Below are 14,048 nucleotides of genomic sequence, written 5' to 3'. Positions count from 1 at the left end.
GGACGCCAAAACATGCCATCAACTTTTATCGGAGCAAACACGCGCCTTCGTTCATTAAACCATCGCACTCATTACCCGGTGCCTCGTTTTCCCATCGCTTACGCTGAGTTAACATAATCAACAAATAGTATTGAAAATATATCAAACTTCAAACATCATCATGAGCCAAATCATTTACTATTATTTATACAAATGATATGCAGGGACTAACATTTCGGACAAACATGTTATATATCTGATTGGGATGATAATTGATTTTACACAAATTAAAAAGCAGGTTGCATTTCAAAGGTTGTCTGTGTATAAATATAGCTGAAAATGTGTTAAAATATTGTTCCGGGATGAATTACTGATACAATTCTACATTTATCAGAGCAATACTAAAAGGCAACATTCTCCTTCTATAGATACGAACAGAACACTCGACAAACTTACCCGAAGCGATGAAGGAACGTTGAGGCATCACTTCTAAGGCGGGCGAGGCACACGTAGAGGTCAGGCCACGGCTCCCTGAGGACGGCAAGAGGACAATACAGAATCAGAAGGCGAGTCGCGGCCCATAATTTTGTCGTTGATGAGATGAAATGAGACAACAGACAGGAATTATGAATAGAACAGCGACAGGCCCTTGTAGTTCTAACGATGATAATGAACCTCAAATGAATATGGTGATGTCTTTAGGGCACACAACGTAACTACAAATCTGCAACTCAAAATACTCCGCGCTCCCTCGTGTCACAACGCAACTCGATCCCCCCCCTCCCCCTCCCCCCCGCTGCTGATTAAATATGAAGAGGCGATATGAATAATGCGGAAAAGGCCATAATGTGTGGATTAACATTTCCAAGGCTGGTTATGAATAAGTCCACGACCGCCATTACGCCTGCCAGTCTGTCCCTTCGTTTATTCATGTCACAGGTATACCAAGGGATGCCCTGCCGCTCCGCTATGACACACTAGTACCTGGCAATGATATCAGGGGCCGCACCTTCCTGGTTCTGTATTTTTTCGAACTCTGCACTCAATCCTATCATTATTTTTTTTTTGTCATCGGGTCACCACACTTCCCACCAACACCCTGATGCTTCAATGACAAAACTGATTCCCACAACCATTTTCTCTATAGCAGAACTGTCACCTATCACAACTCCCACTTTCCTTTTTTTCGAACTCTGCACTCAATCCTATCATTATTTTTTTTTGTCATCGGGTAACCACATTTCCCACCAACACCCTGATACTTTAAAGACAAAACTGATTTCCACAACACTTGCCTCTATAGCAGGACTGTCACCTATCACAACTCTCACCTTCCTTTTTATCGAACTCTGCACTTAATCCTATCATTCATTGTTTTGTCATCGGGTAACCACATTTCCCACCAACACCCTGATACTTTAAGGACAAAACTGATTTCCACAACACTTGTCTCTATAGCAGAACTGTCACCAATCACAACTCCCACCTTCCTTTTTTTCGAACTCTGCACTTAATCCTATCATTCATTGTTTTGTCATCGGGTAACCACACTTCCAATCAACACCCTGATACTTCAATGACAAAACTGATTCCCACAACCATTGTCTCTATAGCAGGACTGTCACCTATCACAACTCCCACCTTCCTTTTTATCGAACTCTGCACTTAATCCTATCATTCACTGTTTTGTCATCGGGTAACCACACTTCCAATCAACATCCTGATACTTCAATGACAAAAATGATTCCCACAACCATTGTCTCTATAGCAGGACTGTCACCAATCACAACTCCCGCCTTCACCACCACCAGTAGCTCACCCACTAACTGTCACAACTCATCACTGCTACCACTGTCACTTCCTCTTGAAACCCACCGACTAAACCACCGTCATTACCTGCAAAACTATCTTTCATCATTACAGTTATCACCACCACCATCATTACCAACAGCACCAACACGACAAACACCATCAAAGCCCACTAAAACAAAGGCATCTCCACCATCACCACCAACACCACCACCACCACCACCATCACCCACGCAAACACGACAACTTCAGCGCTAACGATGAAAAAGTAACTCTTCACCACTTAACATTCGGCCGGGAAAGAGAAACTAGACAAAGCATACTTGAAATCACTACAGTCTAAACATGGACCTTCATTATGTTTCACCATTTTATATATACGATGTTACAGTAGTAGGGGCCTCGCACTGAATAAGGAGAGCTTTTAAAAATTACCGTAAGGCTCTTCTAAGTCACTTTTACATGCTCCAGAACGTTGTGTGGTGCGCCTCTAAGCAGGATCATACTCTTGTGCATGTGGGAGGAGGTTTGGAGCCTTTTTCTCTTGGTGTTCCGGTTTTTAAGGAATCGGCTTTGCTCAGAGAGGGTGGGGATAAAATGACGAGGAAAGGAAAACAGCAACAGGGAGGGAATTTAAAGGGTGGAGAAAAGTAACAAATAGGGAGACAAAGGGAGAGGGAATGAAGGCTACGAGGGATGAATATAAGAGAAGGAGATCAAAGCAGGAAGAGTAGAGAGGGGAAACATGTATAAAAAAGAAACTATAACCATGAGGAAACGAAAACGAATGTACCTCCATACATAAAGACGGACTAAACAACAACATTTGATAATAAACTTGGAATAAATTATACATCCGAAAGAGAGGGTGACAACAAGGGGAATTATATCAAAGAGGAACTGGAAGCCCCTGAGTGAACAAACAAATAAGATGCCACACGGTAGATACGAGATGAACATAAACAAACAAACTCCAATTGATAAATGTAAACAACGCCATAATTAACGATAACAAGGAATACAGCGAAGGTAAAAATAGAAATAGTAAAGAATAACAGTAAATAAACACCAAAAGGAGGAATTAATAACAGTGGGAAAACGGAAACAGAAGAAAATAAAGACAAACAGAGCAAGACAAAACAGCAAAAAATAAAACAAAAAAAACATCAGTGAGAAAACGAGAACAAAAAGTAAATCAAAACAGAGTAAGACAAAACAGCAACAAAAAATAAAACAAAGTAAAATATCAGTGAGAAAACGAGAACAAAAGGTAAATCAAAACAAACAGAGTAAAACAAAACAGCAAACAAATACTAACACAAAACAAAACATCAGTAAGAAAACGAAAACAAAAAAACAAATGAAGACAAAGTAGAACAAAACAACATAGCTATCAAATAAAACACCTTTCCACACAGGTCGACAAAATATAGCGCAACAAAACAGTGGCTCTTCGCACGAATAAAAAACAGCCAGGTCCTCGTACATGATAACACCGAACACCCGAGGCTCCCGATCATGAAATACTAATGTTCGCCCCGACACACGGAGCTCATGAATGGCCCGTCAATAATGCACCAGAGAGCGTGTTCTTCTTTCTTACTGCACGATGAGGAAGCTCGGTACACACGCACGCACGCACACACACACACGGACACAAAAATAACTAATGAAAGAAAGAAAAATCACACACACACACACACACACACACACACACACACACACACACACACACACACAAAGAAAATAAATACATACACAGGAAGATTAAAAAGCAAAAACACAAACATAAAAACAAACACACACACACACACATACAAACAAGTACACAAACACACATATAAACGAAGGAACAAACAAAAATACACAAACAAATACTCCAACACACCCACAAACAAACACACAATTAACAAGCACAAACACAAACACACGCAAAGCACACACCACACAAACATACACACACTCACAAACGAGCAAATGAGAACAAGCACACATACGAACAAAAACAAACACATGACACAAACACACACACACTTATCCCCCATCCCCACACAGAGACTCACGGAGCACCCCCATATACACTCACACTCCCCTCCTCACCCTTTCCCCCACACACACTCACTCCCCTCCCCACCAACACACACACACACACAAAGCACCCACCAGGGACGCCAGAACACAGAGCTCCATCGATACTTTGCGTCGCCCATAAATTTGCATCTTTCCCTTCAGTACTCGCTCGCTCCGGTCGTCGGGGAGTTTTTGGCCATTCCCCGATGGAGTAATGGCGAGAGGCAATTACGTTAATGAGGCCAAGTCGATGCGCTAGGAAGTAATTTATAAGTATCGATACATTTCATAGTGCAAAACGTGCGATAATGTGTATAAATAATAATTAATGTGAACAGAATGGCAGATTTAGTAAGCATTCACAAAATCCATATTATCTAACGAATACTTAACCCCAAAAGAGTTAATATTAAGTGATTTGTAAGTATCGATACATTTCATACTGCCAAACGTGCGATAGTGTCTCTAAAGAATAATATGTGCACAGGATTGTAGATTTAGTAAGCATTCCCAAAATCCATATTATCTAAGGAATTCTTAATCCAAAAAGAATTAAGATTAAGTAATTTATAAGTATCGATACATTTCATAGTGCCAAACGTACGATGATGTGTCTAAATAATAACATGTGTGCACAGGATGACAGATTTAGAAGCATTCACAAAATCCATATTATCTAACGAATTCTTAAGCCAAAAAGAATTAATATTAAGTGATTTATAAGTATCGATACATTTCATAGTGCCAAACGTACGATAATGTGTCTAAATAATAATATATATGTGCAGAGGATGGCAGATTTAGAAGCATTCACAAAATCCATATTATCTAACGAATTCTTAAGCCAAAAGAGTTAATATTAAGTGATTTATAAGTATCGATACATTTCATAGTGCCAAACGTACGATAATGTGTCTAAATAATAATATATACGTGCAGAGGATGGCAGATTTAGAAGCATTCACAAAATCCATATTATCTAACGAATTCTTAAGCCAAAAAAATTAATATTAAGTGATTTGTAAGTATCGATACATTTCATAGTGCCAAACGTACGATAATGTGTCTAAATAATAATATATATGTGCACAGGATGACAGATTTAGAAGCATTCACAAAATCCATATTATCTAACAAATTCTTAAACCAAAAGAGTTAATATTAAGTGATTTGTAAGTATCGATACATTTCATAGTGCCAAACGTACGATAATGTGTCTAAATAATAATATATATGTGCACAGAATGACAGATTAAGAAGCATTCATAAAATCCACATTATCTAACGAATTCTTAAGCCAAAAAAGTTAATATTAAGTGATTTATAAGTATCGATACATTTCATACAGCCAAACGTGCGACAATGTGTCTAAATAATAATATATGTGCACAGGATGGCAGATTTAGAAGCATTCACAAAATCCATATTATCTAACGAATTCTCAAGCCAAAAGAATGAATATATAACGACAGCGTAGCAGATCTATCCGGTAGTCAGGGTAAATATTTAGTCATACGTGTGAAAATAGAGTGTGGAGAATGTGAAAGGTCGTGTTTTCGTTCAGCAATATCCTGTGATGTGCGTGCTTGTCTGTCTGCCCGCTTGAAGGTCGCAGTGTCTGGGTTATCGATATATCATGGTGGAAGGTGAGGCGCCACGGGACTGCAATCCATCCACCCAACCCTTCCTAGATAGCGTATACAAAGGAGAAACTGGAAATTGATTGCTATTGAAAACGTGGAGTCGCAACATCCAACACCGAGATGAAATAAGGAAGGGAAATATAAGATCATAAGTGGCATTGAAAGATAGAAAATATTAGATAGATAGAAAGAATTAATAGACAGAAAAGAAAATCATACTTGAGCGTCAGATATTAGGATTAAGCGACCTGTTGTAATGTTGAATATCTTTACTTCTATTCCTCCCTCGTCCTATGCATCCCCTTATTTCTACCCCCTCCCATATACCACTAATTCAACCCCCCCTACAATGCACTCCTTTGTATTCACCATCTCCCTTACATACCCCTATTTCAACACCCTTACAATGCACTCCTTTATATCCACCCCCTCCCTTACATACCCCTATTTCAATACCCTTACAATGCGCTCCTTTATATCTACCCCCTCCCTTGCATACCCTATTTCAATACCCTTACAATGCACTCCTTTATATCTACCCCCTCCCTTGCATACCCTATTTCAACACACAATGCGCTCCTTTATATCCACCCCCTCCCTTACATACCCTATTTCAACACACTTACAATGCGCTCCTTTATATCTACCCCCTCCCTTACATACCCTATTTCAACACACTTACAATGCGCTCCTTTATATCCACCCCCTCCCTTACATACCCTATTTCAACACACTTACAATGCGCTCCTTTATATCCACCCCTCCTTACATACCCTATTTCAACACACTTACAATGCGCTCCTTTATATCTACCCCCTCCCTTACATACCCTATTTCAACACACTTACAATGCGCACCTTTATATCCACCCTCCCCATACCCTATTTCAACACACTTACAATGCGCACCTTTATATCCACCCCCTCCCTTGCATACCCTATTTCAACACACTTACAATGCGCACCTTTATATCTACCCTCCTTGCATACCCTATTTCAACACACTTACAATGCGCTCCTTTATATCTACCCCTCCCTTGCATACCCTATTTCAATACACTTACAATGCGCTCCTTTATATCTACAACATCCCTTTCATACCCTATTTCAACACACTTACAATGCGCTCCTTTATATCTACCCCCTCCCTTGCATACCCTATTTCAATACCCTTACAATGCACTCCTTTATATCTACCCCCTCCCTTGCATACCCTATTTCAACACACTTACAATGCGCTCCTTTATATCTACCCCCTCCCTTGCATACCCTATTTCAATACCCTTACAATGCGCTCCTTTATATCTACCCCCTCCCTTACATACCCCTATTTCAATACCCTTACAATGCACTCCTTTATATCTACCCCCTCCCTTGCATACCCTATTTCAATACCCTTACAATGCACTCCTTTATATCTACCCCCTCCCTTACATACCCTATTTCAATACCCTTACAATGCGCTCCTTTATATCTCCCCCCTCCCTTGCATACCCTATTTCAATACCCTTACAATGCACCTTTATATCTACCCCCTCCCTTGCATACCCTATTTCAATACCCTTACAATGCACTCCTTTATATCTACCCCCTCCCTTGCATACCCTATTTCAATACCCTTACAATGCACTCCTTTATATCTACCCCCTCCCTTGCATACCCTATTTCAATACCCTTACAATGCACTCCTTTCTATCCACCCTCCTTACATACCCTATTTCAATACTCTTACAATGCACTCCTTTATATCTACCCCCTCCCTTGCAGACCCTATTTCAATACCCTTACAATGCACTCCTTTATATCTACCGGCTCACTTACATAGCCTATTTCAACACCCTTACAATGCCCGCCTTTATATCGCCCCCCTCCCTTGCATACCCTATTTCAATACCCTTACAATGCGCTCCTTTATATCTACCCCCTCCCTTGCATACCCTATTTCAATACCCTTACAATGCACTCCTTCATATCTACCCCCTCCCTTGCATACCCTATTTCAATACCCTTACAATGCACTCCTTTATATCCACCCCCTCCCTTACATACCCCTATTTCAATGCCTTTATATCTACCCCTCCCTTGCATACCCTATTTCAATACCCTTTATGCACTCCTTTATATCTACCCCCTCCCTTGCATACCCTATTTCAATACCCTTACAATGCACTCCTTTATATCTACCCCCTCCCTTGCATACCCTATTTCAATACCCTTACAATGCACTCCTTTATATCTACCCCCTCCCTTACATACCCCTATTTCAATACCCTTACAATGCACTCCTTTATATCCACCCCCTCCCTTACATACCCCTATTTCAATACCCTTACAATGCACTCCTTTATATCTACCCCCTCCCTTACATACCCCTATTTCAATACCCTTACAATGCACTCCTTTATATCTACCCCCTCCCTTACATACCCCTATTTCAATACCCTTACAATGCGCTCCTTTATATCCACCCCCTCCCTTACATACCCAATTTCAAAACCCTTACAATTCACTCCTTTATATCCACCCTCCCTTACATACCCTATTTCAATACCTTACAATGCACTCCTTTATATCCACCCCCTCCCTTACATACCCTATTTCAATACCCTTACAATGCACTCCTTTATATCCACCCTCCCTTACATACCCTATTTCAATACCCTTACAATGCGCTCCTTTATATCCACCCCCTCCCTTACATACCCTATTTCAATACCCTTACAATGCACTCCTTTATATCTACCCCCTCCCTTGCATACCCTATTTCAATACCCTTACAATGCACTCCTTTATATCCACCCCCTCCCTTACATACCCCTATTTCAATACCCTTACAATGCGCTCCTTTATATCCACCCCCTCCCTTACATACCCCTATTTCAATACCCTTACAATGCACTCCTTTATATCTACCCCTCCTTACATACCCCTATTTCAATACCCTTACAATGCACTCCTTTATATCTACCCCCTCACTTACATACCCCTATTTCAATACCCTTACAATGCACTCCTTTATATCTACCCCTCCTTGCATACCCTATTTCAATACCCTTACAATGCACTCCTTTATATCTACCCCCTCCCTTGCATACCCTATTTCAATACCCTTACAATGCACTCCTTTATATCCACCCCCTCCCTTACATACCCTATTTCAATACCCTTACAATGCGCTCCTTTATATCTACCCCCTCCCTTGCATACCCTATTTCAATACCCTTACAATGCACTCCTTTATATCCACCCCTCCTTACATACCATATTTCAATACCCTTACAATGCTCTCCTTTATATCCACCCCCTCCCTTACATACCCTATTTCAATACCCTTACAATGCACTCCTTTATATCCACCCCCTCCCTTACATACCCCTATTTCAATACCCTTACAATGCACTCCTTTATATCTACCCCCTCCCTTGCATACCCTATTTCAATACCCTTACAATGCGCTCCTTTATATCCACCCCCTCCCTTACATACCCCTATTTCAATACCCTTACAATGCACTCCTTTATATCTACCCCCTCCCTTGCATACCCTATTTCAATACCCTTACAATGCGCTCCTTTATATCCACCCCCTCCCTTACATACCCTATTTCAACACACTTACAATGCACTCCTTTATATCCACCCCCTCCCTTTCATACCCTATTTCAACACACTTAAAATGCACTCCTATTTCAATGCACTCCTTTATATCAACCCCCTCCCTTCCCTACCCTATTTCAACACACTTACAATGCACTCCTTTATATCCACCCCCTCCCTTACATACCCTATTTCAACACACTTACAATGCGCTCCTTTATATCCACCCCCTCCCTTACATACCCTATTTCAATACCCTTACAATGCGCTCCTTTATATCCACCCCCTCCCTTACATACCCTATTTCAACACACTTACAATGCACTCCTTTATATCCACCCCCTCCCTTACATACCCTATTTCAACACCCTTACAATGCACTCCTTTATATCTACCCCCTCCCTTACATACCCCTATTTCAATACCCTTACAATGCACTCCTTTATATCCACCCCCTCCCTTACATACCCTAATTCTACTCCCTCCGGTGCACTGTCACAAGCAGCAACCTTGGCCTCACACCTTCCATGACCCGTGGGAACATTGTCTGACCACGCCCACACAACGCAGCAAAACAAGTATATAGGTGTGCACGGCGCTAGACACTTGTATGGTACCTGTCTGGTGAATCATGCTTAACAAAAAAATGAATCACCACTGGAGGCTACACAGGCAAACTCGCAAGCCATACTCTAGTCCCCGATATAAAAGAGCATTGGATACTAGACACGTATTCCAAATTAGTAAGTGCATCAGTGACTTTATGAGATATCGCTACAAAAATGCATTCCCGCACGGCAGCCCAAATTGAGCCTCCAGCGAACCGTGCAGTCAAAAAGAGCAATAAGGAGCCGATGGTGTATCAAAGAGTTGCATCCACACACGATCCACATTCATTATTACCACGCCTGTCGCTATCACACACACACACACACACACACACACACACACACACACACACACACATTAATAGACTACCTTCCTCCGGTGCCCTGTGGAGTTCGCTGATAAGTAAACAAACACAAAAGTACTCAAAACAAGTAAACAAACAAACAAATTAAATAAAAAAAATAAACAACGCCTTCACTATTTATCAAGGTGGTATTAGTTTCCTGGAAGCGTTAATAAGAGTGTGAACGCAGGTGAATCGGCCCACACACACACACACACACACACACATACCGCAGACCAGCAGCAAAGCACAGACGCCCACCATCGGCCACCATCGCTCAATACATCGGCATAAAGCGCGCCGGAATGACAACGCGTCGCCTCATAAACACGTCCATAATGAGCGTAATTGCCTGCCATTCCTCGGTGCTGCTGATATGAAGGAGAGCAGACACTCGACCCGCGTTGCCAAAGTATCGTACTCAGCGCATTGCATTTTCGTACTTTCTGACCGATAACTATAGCAAAAAACACAAACCTCAATAAATAACAGTTGTAATGCTAACTTTGATGATTTTCTTTCGTTATTTGTGTAGGTACGAGAGTTTGAGGCTTAAAAAATGATAAATACGTTGTGGTGAATACGATAATCTGGCAACACTGCACTCGACCCGCACCCCTTCCAATGCACACCCCTCCACCCTCCCTCCCCCCGAGACTCATCCCCCACACACTCTGCTGATGACGGTGACTAATTGTTGTTGTTGAGTCCTCGGTGCGCGAATTAAGACAAGACGTGTTTACCTGAGCACGACCAAAACACCAATCTTGAATTCCCGGTGATTGGAAAAAACACATACCGGAGAAATTATTGAGATTCATGCCGCCGCGCAATAAGGTTCTCCCCCCCCCCACCCCCCCACCCCACCCCAACAGAGAGAGAGAGAGAGAGAGAAATACGAAAGAAAAGAACTGAATTTTCCTTGGTTATCCACAAAAAAGAAGGGAATCGCATATGACCAGAATGAAAACAGACGAAGAAAAATAAATAGTTCTTCAGCGCAATACTTAACCTACGTTCTTTTGATGACTTGGAGAAATAGAAATCCAATATAATGCAATGTAATGTAGCAAAGGTAAATTGACAAGTCGAGGATACTTTTTCTGATAAATCTTGAACCCAAATGACCCTCGGACCGAATATGGACCATTCTCTCTCTCTCCTGATCAAACAGTAATATGAGCATTAAGTCAGACAGAACACCCAGAACCCACAAATCAGTTTCTCGGATTGGTAACAGAAGCAGCGTTGCCAATCCATTCCCTTGCCACAAATCATTCCACTTCCCTTGTGATTTAGTGCTGGATGCTGTGGGGGTGTAGGGGGGCAGGGGGGGGGGAGGGGGAGAAGTTCATACCGATATCATTCAGTGTTTTTTCCAGTAATTTTCTTCGACAGTCCCCCATTCATTGGACAGGTAACCGAGTAACAACACGCGGTTCCGTGCAAGATCCCGTTCCTTTCTATCGGCTGTTCCTTCTTGCGTGACTAGACTCAATAATTCACTCGACCTGCAGCCGCCGAATTAGTGGTATGGATGAGGCGAGGCACTTAATCACGCTGGGGGCCGCGCGTGTGAGAGGTAATCATCTTCGCGTCCCGCTTCACATCCCTCGTGAAGCGCTGTCCCTCCCTCTCCGGTCCTGTGGAGATATTGTTACACGGCTGTCCGGCTGGCGTGATCTCAGGGCGCACGGTATCATCTCTCTGGGTGATTAGAAGTCGTGTTGCAGCGGTGCTTACCCGAGGCAGGTGTGTCAGACTGTGTAGATGCTGCTTCATAACTGTCCAGCTGGTGTGGTCTTGGAAGCTCTTGCACCATCCGTCTGGGGAATCTGGCCTCTTGGCGTGATGCTCACCCAAGACAGCTCTGCCACACTGCCTGCAGAGCTAAATCTCCCAGGATAGACATTTAGCAATATTATTACTAAAGTTTATTGAAATATTGTCAGTGTCGTGTATCCTCTTTTTGGGTGTTAGTGCTGATGGCGGTGTTTACCACATTAAGGGATATCAGTGCGTTTTGTTTATATATTGTTATCTGCTTCTTCCGGGAACAAACCTCCATAAAGTTGAAGGTTTATGATGGCCGTGCTTCGTTAAACTGAAAGTCTATCTTCACCTAATATTGACAAATGTTTTGAATTACGGGAATATTGTCCCAACATTTCTTCCAGTGTCTCGTTTCGGGCAACCTGAATAAAGCAACTTCTTCGCACGCTGGTTTGTGAAACGCGTGCTGGAGGGCTTTATCGTTCTCCGATAATATGCAGACGAACGGAATCCCCATGATCTGAGAAAATACGACGGGCACCTCTCCGCGCGTGTGTGCCCCCAGGCAGGTCCCCGCCCCGCTCCCTCGGCAGGTCCCTTCCCCGCGCCCCTGACAGTTCCATTACACAAAACTGCTGCGCCGGGAAGCCTTGCTAAACGTTGCATCAGCTTTATTGTCTAAGAAAGGGCGGTTATTGGAAAATCAGATATACATGAATGGATCATATTACGTTTTTTTCTTCTTATTTCCGCTACAAAAATATATGCTGGACTTTTTTTTTTTGTATAAGAATGGATTAGTTGAATATACCCTCTCATTTACCATATAAGAAGGATGGTTAAGGAAGGAATCAGTCTAATAGGTAATATCGGATTTCTTTTCTTCATTTCGTTTACACTAATTCACAGTCCACGGATATTGGAAACGTGTTCGTGTATATTAGATAAAGGGAAGGTTCAGAGCGGCGTGCATCCCTTACGAATTGCTGAGCCGAGCTGCGTGGGGGCGTGCATGAGCCTGAGGGAGGCTGCTTCTCGAGTGGCAGAGTAAGCGAGGCAGCGTGGGAAGGATGCTTGGGTGAGAGCCTTCCACGTTACGACCCTGAGGTTATCGCCCTTGTGGTTCATGAATTAGACGAGATTGTGTTTACTATTACATATTTAAGATACACACCCCAAACAATAAATCTGCAGCCTGGTAGTGATGCTGGGATCAGATTCCTTTTCGTTACCTCACTACACTGTCCTCTGTTTTGTTTTCTCTCTTGTGGGTCATGAATTAGACGAGATTGTGTTTACTGTTACATATTTAAGATACACACCCTAAACAACAAAACTGCAGCCTGGTAGTGGTGCTGGGATGAGTGTCTTCCATGTTACTTCAATATACTGTCATCGATTTTGTTTTCTCTCTTGTGGGTTATGAATTAGACGAGATTGTGTTTACTGTTACATATTTAAGATACACACACCCTAAACAACAAAACTGCAGCCTGGTAGTGGTGCTGGGATGAGTGTCTTCCACGTTACTTCAATATACTGTCATCGATTTTGTTTTCTCTCTTGTGGGTTATGAATTAGACGAGATTGTGTTTACTATTACATGTTTAAGATACACACACCCTAAACAACAAAACAGTAACCTGGTAGTAATGCTGGGATGAGTGTCCGTTTTCGTTACCTCACTGCACTGTCCTCGGTTTTGTTTTCGCTCTTGTGGGTCATGAATTAGACGAGATTGTGTTTACTATTACATATTTAAGACACACACACCAAACAACAGAACTGCAGCTTGGTAGTAATGATTGAATGAGTGTCCGTTTTCGTTACCTCACTACACTGTCCTCGGTTTTGTTTTCTCTCTTGTGGGTCATGAATTAGACGAGATTGTGTTTACTATTACATATTTAAGATACACACACCAAACAACAAAACTGCAGCCTGGTAGTAATGATTGAATGAGTGTCCGTTTTCGTTACCTCACTTCACTGTCCTCTGGTTTGTTTTCGCTCTTGTGGTTCATGAATTAGAGATTGTGTTTACTATTACATATTTAAGATACACACCCCAAACAATAAATCTGCAGCCTGGTAGTGATGATTGAATGAGTGTCCGTTTTCGTTACCTCACTTCACTGTCCTCGGTTTTGTTTTCTCTCTTGTGGGTCATGAATTAGACGAGATTGTGTTTACTGTTACATATTTAAGATACACACACCAAACAATAA

At 42.0% G+C, this 14,048-nt stretch overlaps 1 long non-coding RNA gene across 1 annotated transcript in view; it reads right to left on the bottom strand.

The window, feature by feature from the left end:
- Positions 1 to 435: 435 nt before the first annotated feature.
- LOC127007022 (uncharacterized) overlaps positions 436 to 14,048 on the bottom strand; it is a 129,249-nt gene continuing 115,636 nt past the window's right edge. The window contains exon 4 of the long non-coding RNA XR_007760021.1: positions 436 to 510. This is a non-coding gene — a long non-coding RNA (uncharacterized LOC127007022). The remainder of the gene's footprint in view (positions 511 to 14,048) is intronic.

The sequence above is a fragment of the Eriocheir sinensis genome, chromosome 34 (assembly GCF_024679095.1).
Source record: "Eriocheir sinensis breed Jianghai 21 chromosome 34, ASM2467909v1, whole genome shotgun sequence".
NCBI lineage: Eukaryota > Metazoa > Arthropoda > Malacostraca > Decapoda > Varunidae > Eriocheir > Eriocheir sinensis.
Note: the sequence above shows the minus strand (reverse complement) of the source record. Positions and strands in the feature narration are given on the sequence as shown.